The 12,677-nt window shown below is 36.9% G+C and overlaps 1 long non-coding RNA gene across 1 annotated transcript in view; it reads right to left on the bottom strand.

Moving 5' to 3' along the window:
• Positions 1-6,888: 6,888 nt before the first annotated feature.
• LOC309481851 overlaps positions 6,889-12,677 on the bottom strand; it is a 218,177-nt gene continuing 212,388 nt past the window's right edge. Inside the window, exon 3 of the long non-coding RNA XR_014200116.1 lies at positions 6,889-7,218. This is a non-coding gene — a long non-coding RNA (uncharacterized lncRNA). The remainder of the gene's footprint in view (positions 7,219-12,677) is intronic.

Genomic DNA, 12,677 nt, shown 5'->3' with positions numbered 1-12,677 from the left:
AACATAATGGCTATGTTTATGCAACTGGCCCCAGGTTTTTCAATACAGTGATTATCCTGGTTCTTTGATGAACGATAAAACAGTTGTTGTGGGGGTGAATTCAAATAAGGAATATCTTAATTTTGGGGGGAGGTTTTGTCTTATTTTAAGTCATGTTGAGTCCCTTGGGAAGTTTGCTGATGTCCCCTGGGCCCCGGCCCCCTTATTGAGCTCCACTGCTACTGTATGCATAATGCAGTCATTTAGGACTACTCACCGTAAAAGCTCAACGATTGTTCTGTATTCATTTTCCCCCAAAGCATTTTTTAATGCACATAATCTCATGAGCTCTTGTTCCAATTAAACAAATTTAAAAACTCTTTAGTAATTAGATGCCTTTGGACTTTGAACAGGAAATGCTTGGTTGCCTTCAAAAAGCATTACATTGCTCAACTGAGAAGCCAGCTCTTTGAGAGTACCATCTGCTTTGTTAATCAAAATAACCATCCCTGTATATCTGAGCCATTAATGGCTTTTAATGTACTGTATTGTGTTATTGATCACAATGTGGATTTTTTTATTTTTTTTATCGGTACAATCGGTATGAATTTTTATGTATTATTCACTTTCTTATTGCCAATGTATGAAAATCTTGTAACGAAATAAAAAAAACGAGACCTTCCCCGACTTCCTATAGGTTGTCTATGAAAGACAGATTTTTATATGAAGGACTTCTCTTCCATTCTATGACACATGAAACAAATGCGAAAGAGCCCTTCTGTACTGTATGTCAATATGTCATGCAAAGAAAAGGGATTAATTCAAACTAGATCTTCATTAACAGTATATCGCTGCAAAGGTATTTCCAACTTATTTTTTTTACTTCTAAGCTAAGAATAAAAAAGAACTGCGCCATGAATTTATCAGGGAATTAAATCAAGTTCAGTCTCTTGTATGTTACGTGTGCGAGCATGAGCAATAAGTTGCTGGCCGCAGTTCATTTAACAGCCAATAGCAAGTCACTAATAACAAGGGTTTCTGAAATCTAAATATAGCCCCTTTAAATATTTTAGCTATTGAGTGCTGTTAAACCTATGTTCAGTTGACTGTCAGTTGCCTGGGGCTCTAGAACAAGAAATTAAGCTAAATCTTTAACATTTCATGCCATTTTTATTGGTATGTGGCACTTTTTGTTTCTGCTGAAATGGTCTGTTGGTGGAGAGGATTAGAAAAAGAGATGTGCTATGGTTCAGATGTGAATACCCCAGATTTCCCATCACAGAAAGCGGAGCTGTCAGGAGTAATCACTTTATGAGACTCTGTGTGTGCACGTAAATGTGTGTGTGCATGGATGCATGAAATAAGTGTGTAGGGACGTGCCTGCAGTATGGGAAGAGGGCTATTTTGTTGTGCAAGGGTTTCTAAGTGTTTAAGTGTCTAAAGGATTTCAGTGATGGCCCCAGCATTGATCAGCACTTCTGTTTTAATATATAGAAACATGAATTTCTACTATACCCAAAGGATAACTGATGGTCAAATAACTTTATAAAAGAAATAAAATACAAGAAATATATTATTCATTGTGTGTGTTCAAATATTTTCTGCAATTAGATGGTTCTGAAAGAATGGATCATTTAGAGAAAGTACTGTCAGATGTGCATCCTGGCATTAACATCTCTATGTGTAGTCTGATTGATGAGGCATGACTTTGTTGTTCCTCTCTATTTACCTGCTTCAGTAAACAGAGTTCCATCTTTATGGAGCCACTCATCCTGATATACAGAAAGGGCTTGCGTGATCAGCTCCATTAAACGGACTCATCCCTTGGGTCAGGTTTATCTGGCCCAGAACAGGAGGCACACATGAGTAAACCTGTGTAGAATTAATGTGCATGAGTTGGTACATATACACCTTCTGGATAAATCAGCAAATGTTATATTACTCCAATTACAAGATTTGATTCCATTCGGATTTCAACATGATTGGTTTTGATTTGTGTATATTCAGTCATTAAGTCCATTTGCTTACATAGAGGCAGCAAGATTTGAGCCGGTATCTCGTCTTTTTTAAATATTCATTAAAAACAGATGATAAGAGTAATTTGTCTGGAGAATCAGGCTACCCTGGTTGCACATACTGTATGTGTTTGAATCACTAAAACATATCGCCTCTTAAGACGCAATTTGTATTTATTTTGCATTTAGCCATGAGGTCAGCATCGAATTCAAGCTCCTTGAAGTAAGGCAGAATGAAGGTTAAATGTGTTAATCTGATGATATCTCCTGTCAAACGTGCCATTTTTTTCCTGTTTCAGGTGCTTTGCGAGAAGAGTGTTTTAAAATCGTCCAAACTATGGGAGAATACAGCTATGAGGGAGCTCTGGCTTTTTAACAAGCTCAGGTGTCATTTTTGTTGTGTAATACAGATGTAATACAGTGAACAATTAACTCATCTCCTCCAATCCTGATGAAAGTTTGATATACCCAACTAGCATTAATGAAGAACCCCAATCCACTGTACCGCATTTTAAAGATCAACACATTTACACTGAGCCCATCATTTTCTGATGACACTGTGCGAGTCACTTAGAGGCAGTTGATGAATTATGAACATCAGGTAGGCACAATGTGTTTCTGGGATAGTGCTGAATAGCATGATGAATCCTCTGGAAACAATGGTGACATCCTGAAGGTAAACAGAATGAAGATAGATGGCTCATCATATGCTGTTTCTTCAGATTTTCATTCATCTCAAGCCATTATTTTGTTTGAAGTTGCTTACTAAGTTGTAAAGTTTTGAGTTGGCAACTATTTGTTCCATTTTCACAATGCAAATATTGCACTCAAGTCAGCTTCTCAAATTAAAGAACACTCTGCATTTGATTCTTTTTTACCACAATTTGTATGGTTCTGTAGAGATGCAATGATTCAACACTTCCCAAGATCTGAAGTGGGAGCCTATGGTTTTTCTGACAGAACGTTATCCATTAAGTTTAGAGACATTTCCTTTAACCCCCAAAAAAAACCCGATGCAATGCGTAATTCAAAATACAGGAAAAACAGGTCTGTGAAAAATCAATAAGCTTACGTTCCTTCATATTAACACAGTAGTACATTGGAGCCTATTTTATGGACTTATGACTGTATATGACTGCATATGACTGTATCTGCTCACCAACCAAGGTAAATCTACTGAAAAACAAAACAAATTACATTAACAACTTAGGTCGTGTACATGTGATTGATAGAAAAGAGTGTTGGAGTCAATTCACTGGTCAAAGGTTGTTAGTTCAAACATATTGCCATACAATATTAAAAGGTCTCAATCTTTCAGTAACTTTATTATTTCTCACTTTATGAAAACACACATGCTGACTAGTTGCCCTGGCAACAAGGCACCTGGTGCCAACCAATACCTGATGCCAACCAATAGTGCTGCATTTCTAGACCTTATGTAGCCCCGCCCCTTTTCAGCATTGCGCTTCTTGTCTTTTGTATTCCGGTTTGTATTTCCACAGCGATCTTACTTAGGCTAGTTATGAATGAACTGACCGTTTTAAAATTTTCCCGTTCTACTGACATATGTTAAGACATCTGCTTTAAACATTACAATGCTCATGATAACTTTCATTAACTGTACAATAAGTAAACCCACTTCACCAGCTAGTTACTCTTGGACAGCGATGCCACAGAAATATACAGAGCTACCGCTAAAACAGAAATTCAAAGACAATATTCTAAAGATGGCTGCGCACTTGTTTCTCTGGCGCATAAGGTCTATACTAACCTCTATAACCTCAGTTTCCCAAAAGAATCAGAGGGACCTCGAGCTTAGAACGTTTGTTGCAGCTATTTTTGGGGATTCTTGGTGGGCAAGAGTTTTGTGAAAAGAAAAGAAAGCAGTAGTCATTTGTGACTTTTAATAACTTTTTAAGGTGAACTAAGTAACTTTTTTACCTTAACTGAACAGCTTCGGAGTCATTGGAATAGTTATATGACTTTTTTCGGGTTGAATGGTGGTTGTCTCGCACCCCCCAAGCGCCTGTGAGCCGAAAAACCACTCTTGCAACTTTGAGCCGGCGGGCCACCGGCGTCAGGAAGTATCGCGTGATATCAGGTCTCGCGATGTAACGAATTGCTTTACGGCAAAGAAATCTGCTCAAATTCTGTCATTATTGCGCTCCCTCACGCTGTTCGAACCCGAATGAAGAAGACGTTTTAAAGAATGTCCCATCTGCTTTGATGTCGTTGATCTACTAGCCTCTGGAATCTGAGAGTCGCCAACGAGTTTTTCGACAGTGTTGTCAAATATCTATTCCGAAGCTGTAGGGGGAGCTCTATAGAGAAACCTGCGAGCAAAAAGCGAGAATACAGCGAAGAAATTCCCGAAACTGCATAGCCCTGCTTTAAATCAAGAAAGTACACCAGTATAAGCACATTTTAATTTCCTAACACTTCATAGCAAACATGCAAAGACAGCATGAAAAAGTGGGCAAATTCGCATTAACACACAGGCCGACAGTATTGCATGAGTAAGTGCTGAGGAAAGTACATTGAGGATGAAATATTGAATGGCCTTTGCCAGTGTTTGTGCGGGGGAAATGTTTGTGTGGTAATAAAGTTGATTTACATGACAACTTGCAAAAACTCGTAAAGCTTGCAGCGAAAAGCGGGAGGCCAGTGTAAAATGTAGCCTATATGTGCATGTTTGCATATCGTGGCGGGAGGAGCAGACAGACACAGTGGTAGTGGTGTCCAAGCCTGGTTTGATGTCATTCACCGATCAGTCTGTGCAGCGCCGATTCAAATCGAACAAGCCTAACATGTGTGCTGGAACAAGAAGAATCTGAGGTGCTGCAAATAAACTATATTCAGTGGCAGATTAGAAAAAAAACATTCCCAGTGTCCTATCTGTCATATAAACTAACTAATTACCCAGTTCTGCCAAGACAACATGCAATTACTTTCTGCAACATTCTTCCCTAAAAAAAAAAACAGTCTCGTGTTACAAACACCCTAACCAGTGGAAACGGACATTGTTTTTGTTCTCAGCATAAATTGCCAAGGTTGTTTTTTCAGCCATGCATATTTTGTTTCAGTAAGTAATAATGCTGTACACTATTCTTACTTTTTGCAATAAATAAGTAAATAAATAAATAAAATTAGCTTAATTTGTCAGCAAAGCTTGAAATGCCTTTTTTTGTTGCTACATTGTGGTATTTTTTCTTCTATTTTGTCATTGAGTCTAAATATTAGTAATGAACAGTCAGTGACATTTGCTCATTACCCACCAGCCACATTTGAAACGTCCACACTGATAAAGCCCCCCAGCCCCCCAGCCCCCCATACTGGACAGTAGAAGATCAATATTGTTGCCTCATTAATTTTTTAAAGATGTCAATTCCCCTTAAACTTTAATGTTATTTAATTGCAATGGGGGAGTCGGTAAGCAGTCGTCTGTGAAAGTAATCATTCAGTTTTGAGTGCTGCCCATTCATTTACCCCTGAGTGCGCAAACAGAAGGCTGGGAAGGTCAGGGACCATTGCTGAGATCTCTTGGAGACCCCAACTGTGTTTTAGATGAATGGAACAGAAGAGAGAGAGCAGAATAAGAGACAGTACTGTAAGTTTTAGTGAATAGAGAGAATCAGAAGGACTCAGTTTGGCTAAGCTTTTGGGTTTGCTCCAAATACTTCCCCGCTGACTTCGGGCTCTGCAGTGAAAGAAGAGCTGAAGAAGAAAAAAACGAGGATGGCGACATTAAGAGAGAGTATACAGATAGAAATAATAGACAAAATAAGACCAGAGGTGAAACAGCTTTGGGTTCTTAGCATATTGTACAATAACTTCGAAATCGAGGGAGTTAACATTTTAAATGATTTTTTGTTAGTCAAATGTCAACTACCATAAAGACTTTGCGGTCACATTAATGAAGTTTGGGTGGTAATTTGTAAGTAAAAAAGAAAGGTCTATTGTCAACGTATAAAGCACAGCTCACACAAAAGTCACTTTCAAACTAAGCAACTTTCTTGAACAAGGTAGCAAATTTGCTTAAACCCATGTGAGGAACTTGCGTGGATTCCTATTGACACGACTGGATTTCATCAAGGAAAATGTAAAAAATGCGACCGCACCCTAACAATTGTGATATATTTATTATAAAATATTTTTTATTAAATATAGCCTAAGTATTTGTTTCGGCAATTTTCTGAACGCTTAAGCTTCCTACTATTGCCACAGTTACGTCCTCAGGCAAACACGATTTCTGTTCTTGTTTACCATCATGAAAAAAATGTGGCCTGAGATGTGATTGTTCAGCCTGATCTTACGGCAATCCGTACGAATTCTACGAGGTGGCTAAACCCACGTGATGGGTAGGTATAGATTCATACGAATGACCTACCCCTGACCCCGTCCCTAAACCTACCCATCACGTGGGTTTAGACAAATGGTACGAATTCGTACGAATTAGCTACCTTTTTATCACTCGTCCGAATTCGTACGAATTGGTCGTGAGATAGCGTGTTTGAGGTTATACTGAAATGTGTGAAGCTCAATTGAAAAATACTTTACATAAATTAAAGGGATAGTTCACTTTGAAATAAATTTTTGGTATGTTTTAGCTTACCTCAAGGGCATCCAAGATGTAGGTGTCTTTTTTTCCGCAGTAGTTTCAATTTTGATATTTTTAGGTCAAACCGTTCTTGTCTGTCAGTCATATAATGCAGGTCTATGGTCATTATCTCAAAGAGCATGCACAGAGTCCAAATTAAAACAATTCCCCGTCGTCCAAATTAAACAATTCCCCATCGTAAGTACACATTGATGGCCTAAGACACGAAACGAGCGGTTTGTGTGAGAAAACGAACAGTATTTATATCGTTTTATACACGTCAGATCAGATCAGATCACTTGGACATGGCTGTGTATAAGTGGTAAAAACGATATAAATACTGTTCGTTTTCTCACACAAACCGCTCGTTTCGTGTCTTAGGCCATCAATGTGTACTTACGATGGGGAATTGTTTAATTTGGACGACGGGGAATTGTTTTAATTTGGACTCTGTGCATGCTCTTTGAGACAGTGACCATAGACCTGCATTATATGACTGACAGACAAGAACGGTTTGACCTAAAAATATCAAAATTGAAACTACTGCGGAAAAAAAGACACCTACATCTTGGATGCCCTTGAGGTAAGCTAAAACATACCAAAAATTAATTTCAAAGTGAACTATCCCTTTAAGTAAAGTAGCCTTATAAATAATGCCTACTCAAACTTTTGGTTTTGATTTCCTTTGAGGGGGTTCAGGCTTTAATTAAAAACACTTTTGGTTTAGAAAAGAAAGAGAATGGCACAAAAGAGGTAGACAAAAAGTCCAAGCTTGATGTAAAACTTGTCCAAGCTTGATGTAATTACCTTGCGTAATTGTCATGGTGTTGTTATGGTGGTATTGAACATCAAGGTAACAAGAAATGAAAGAGATGAATATGAACAGACATGATTATCAAGCGATTCCAGTTCATCATTTATTATCATCTTTAGCAACAAACAAAGCTGCCGTTTCAGGGGTTTGACATCCTTAAACATACACAAATGATACACAAAAATGTGCAATACATACAAAGTGGCACAAAACAAAAGGCTAGTGAACAAGGCAGGGTCAAAGACGAAAAGGGTTTACAGGATACCGAATAAAACTAAGGCATATTTAAAAATGTCACTGTTGGTTGCAGTAGTAAGTGCACGAAAACGAGGAACTCATAGAGATCACTTGAGATCACGGGTTAACACAACCATAATAAGACGACACGGAAAAATGATTAAACAGAACTGAGGGTACACAGTGGAAGAAGTTTTAAGGATCGGGAACAGGGGAGGACTAATCAAAAACCATTGACACAAACTAGAGGCAAAGACAATGGCTGCGTCAGAAAAGTGAAAATGCATCAAGGCACGTCCGAATCTAAAGTTAGCTTCACTTCTTGTCTCCTGAGATACCTTCATCAGATCGATCTTTAAAGGCAGCATAGATGTATCCTTCACTGCCTTTGATATCCCACAAACCTGTGCTTTCCATTCTTTGACAGTTGAACTAAAAAATGAAGACGGTGTCTGAAAGTTGAGGTTGGTGGTCAGTTTGTGTGTAAATGTACATTTTTGACCAATGTTTTCCACTTTTGATGTCATTTCTAGCGAGAAATTACTATTGTAGTTATTAAATATTTGCTTAGTTTTCACCAAAGCTCTCTCTGTTTTGCTGTAGATCATTAAACCGTTACACTGGCTCAGAAGTCTATCCGAAATCAGTTTCGTGAGGTGTCTTCATCCGCAAACGCGAGGCAACAAGTCAGCTGCCTAAGATTTCGGATGCAGCCTATGACAAGGACTAAGAACAGAACTAAACAGAACAAAAACAAGACTCATTTGATGACATATTAAAATATTAAAATAAGAGAACATTATTTCACTCATATTTTATTTTCACAGAAGTTATTTGAAAGATGAAAGTAGACACTTTACTTTAAAAATGGTGACAAAGACATGGTGTCTTTAATCGGGCAACAGTTTCTTGTGAATCTGTGATAATACATTTGGGATGTTGTATCTTATTATGCAAAATGGCACCTTGTTTCAATAACAAAAGTGAAATTGAATGACTGCCCTTATTTTTGAAGAATGCTATAGTGTGATTTGAAGGTGTGAAGCTGGTTGAACAGCAGAGGCAATTTAAATAAAAAGCAGCCATGTGTATTGATTTCAATTACAGTGTACTTAAAGACTAATATACATGGCACAATATTCTATGGTTTAAACAGTGAACTTTTTGCTTTGTGAAAGGACTGTGCTAATGATCAGGTGCAGTATAACATTATTATGTAGACCATTTTTATAACATCCTGAGTGAATAATCTCAATTAAATGTACAAATCTGTCCAGAATTATGAAAAAACAACATAGAAACATTGTTAGTTTAGCTTGTGTTAGACAAGAAACATATTCTCTGTGAAAATAGCCACATGCTCTACAGCCTTAGGAGAGAAATGCGTACACTTTTGTGAGAAGTACGCCTCCACACACACACACACACACACACACACACACACTTGGGCCCTTGTGTATTGGAGGGAGGGGAATTCAAATCTGATACACATCAGTGCGTTTCGGGTCCCCTGTGCATGTGTGCGTGTCTCAAGGCATGACTGTGACGGGAGTCACAGAGTCTCTCAGCCATATTCCCTCTACAGTCTCCTGTCCCAAAAGTCCCACTACTGTCTAATCCGTCCAGAAAGCCACCAGGACATTGAGAAATAAAACCGTTTTATATCTTGGCTTGGTAAGGTTAGAGGTTTGCCAAATGTTTGATTAGTCTTTGTCTTTGTGAAAATGACTTAGGGCTAATACTTGCATGCCTTGCTCCATTTTCAAGTAAGGGCCTGTCTCTTTCTTGCAGATATATCTGGTTTGAATACTTTCTGCATATAAAATACTTTCAACAAAAGTTTTTACCCTCGCCCTCTGTCTATCAATCTCTCTCTCTTTTCCGATCTCCCACTAGCTGTTGTGCCGTGTAGTTGTGTCTCTGTGCAGCGTCTCCAGAATTAGTTTAAATGTGCAGTACAGCAACACACATAATCAGCCATGAACAACAGGGAAAAGGGACTTCACCTTGTGTCTCATTTCTGCTAACATTAATGTGGCCTGATGTGCTAAATCAACTGTGCTTTTTCAGTGTGAACTGTCTGTCCATAGGCATCTGTGATGACAGGGACATGTCAACACCTCTTTTTACCATGGCAGGTTTTGCCCCCTCCACTACACTTATGGCAAAATGCGGAAACTGTCAAGCAGGGGTTTCCATTTTGTTTGTGTGAGGTGTAGTGTGATGACCATGTGCTGGAATTTGTGGCAATTTAATGAGGTACAGCAACAATTTAGGTTTAAACAGAAACCCAGAACTGTTTTTGAAAAGATGTATCTTATGCTCAAGAAGGCTGCATTTATTTGATAAAAAATACAATAAAAACAGTAATAATATTATGAAATATTTGAATTTATTTTAAAATGTAATGTATTCCTGTGATGAATTTTCAGCATCATTACTCCAGTCTTTAGTGTCTCATGATCCTTCAGAAATCATTGTAATATGCTGATTTGCTGCTCAAGAAACATGTATTATTATTATCAATGTTGAAAAAGTCATGCTGCTTATGTGATACATTATTCAGGATTCTTTGATGAATAAAAAGTTGTAAAACAAACAAAGAAAATCTTTTGAAATATTAGAAATGTCTTTACTCTCACTGTCGCTTTAATATGACTATTAATGTATAAAATGCAAGAATAATTTTAGGTTAATTTTTTTGAAAAGCACAGAAATGGTTATTTAGTTATTTATTGCATATAAAGTCAAAATTTTATGCTTTACATTTCAGTTTTTACTAAGCAAATAGACCCGACGTCTGGTTCAATACGTCACATAGAGTATTTCAAAACAGTAAAAAAAAATTATATACAATTTTTTCCCACATAAATTAGGACCATATTAAAATGTATAAATATTTTCAATATTATATAATATTATACATTTTATAAGTCCCCACTGCTTGTGAACTACAAAAATGCTAATCTGTGAAAACATAGACGTCAGACGTAACATAGACGTCATTTTCACAGATCTGTGTGAATGGGGACCATTTTGACAACATTGTCACCTGTACAAAGGAATTTTTGTTTTGTTTTTTGTACATCGTTGTCGTGTAAACGTAGGCTACCCTTATAGAGGTTTATATGTAACAACACAGATGGCAGATGTGATTGTGTAGCTCTCATTAATCCATTGCTTGACATTTAAGTACACGCGTGTGTGTTTGCGCACAAGCTCGATGTCACTGTATTAAAGTCTAATTTAATTATGACAAAGGAGACTCAGCTCAGCCCACTTTGGCCTCAGTGGTACAATGGGAAGCAGCAGTAATAGCCAGCCTGTACTCTGAAAAGTAACAAAGCAGTAATTGGGGTGTCATGAGCCACAGGTGTGATATCCTCCCACTTGTTTCAATGAGCAATTTAGGATGATTCTGTGTAGACATGAGATACCTGACTCTAATTAAAATGAGCCAGTTCAGGAAGAGCTCGCTATGTTTGCTTGCGGATCAGTACATGGACTACTTACACTGTAATGCATTGTCATGTGTGCATTCATCATCCCGATCCTAATGAGAAACATTAAGCTTTAAAAACAAATTGTGGGATTTTACAATATTTTATTGCATAACAGAACAGTAACAACATACACAGGATCACAATGTATTCAACTATTATCTATTTACATTCATAATAGCATCAAAGGAAACTGGAAAAATAACCAGTTAACTTAATTTTAAAAAATCATATTAACTTACAAAATTTTTTAAAAGAAAACAATTCTATATCTTTTTTGCTTTTTTATTTCTTGCATCTTTCAAGGCCTCAATATAATGCTTAAGTTAAAGTTTAATAATACAATTTTTATTATTAGTCCATTTCTGTTTGTGTATACGGTATTTTCCACATATTTATTAAGTTAATCACCAAATTTTGATCCAAACACTTAATTTTATAAAACAAAATTATATCTTTACCAGATAGTCAAATCTTTACATTTGTGAATTTAAATATTAGATGTTCAATATCAATCCGAAACAATTGGGTAATTCAAAGAATAAATGTTTTATGGTTTCTTCTTCTAAATTGCAAAAGACACATTTAGTCTCCATGTCTCTAAAAAATCTTGAGACCACTTGTCTCTCTGGATAAATCAAATGAATAACCTTATCTGTAACTTCTTTAGCTTTATTGGACAGTATTTATGGGTAAATTCAACCTCTTTCTAATCAATCTTGTTACATTGAGTGTCAGAAACATTGTAGAAAAAAAATATTTTCAGGAAAGAAAGTACATTTTTTATCAAGATTATTTTTGCCTAGCATTGTATTGTGGATACAATTATTTGATTCACATAACCTAAGCTGTTTAGTTAAATTTGATGCTTTCCACTCTGCCAACTTCAATAAACAGTTAGCTATGCTAAGTGGGGATAGTTGTAACAGTTCATTTTAAAATGTAACAACCAACCCCTAATAAATCCAGTTATCCAATCACTTCCTCTGTTAAGGCAAAGTCACGTGAGTTTGTTGTTGCGCATCATGGTAATGGGTTTCCAACGTAGTTTATGCGCATGACTTCTTGTTGTATAAAAACATTAGCCGCCTCAATTGAGTGCACAGGTTTTTTATGCACATTTCTTTTTTATATTTATGCGGATCTTGGCCTTTCCATCCAGAGCTTTTTTATATGATATCCCAAAATTCACTTAAAAATAGTCGGATGGCAACATATGACTGAACCCTTATGTGACTGGAATACAGTTATCAAGTTCAGTACAAGTTCTCGCATAAATTAGATAGTGTGATCTTATTTCAGCAAATGATTAGCCTACTTCTCATTGTTACATCAATTCCCAGCTAGTGTTACAACTCTCACCCCAGTAGGTGGGTAGGTTGTAACAACTCTTTGTATTTGACATTAACTCACATAATCTGTGAGTTTTATTTGTATTGGACAAATGTAGCTACCGTGAATCAAAGTTTGAGAGATCTAGCACAAACAAACACTGAGTTACTGATGTTTAAACAAAACGTGTTACTTCCATCCTC

This window comes from Leuciscus leuciscus (genome assembly GCF_965113295.1).
Source record: "Leuciscus leuciscus genome assembly, chromosome: 19".
In the NCBI taxonomy this organism is placed as follows: domain Eukaryota; kingdom Metazoa; phylum Chordata; class Actinopteri; order Cypriniformes; family Leuciscidae; genus Leuciscus; species Leuciscus leuciscus.
This window is presented reverse-complemented; position numbering and strand designations above follow the sequence as displayed.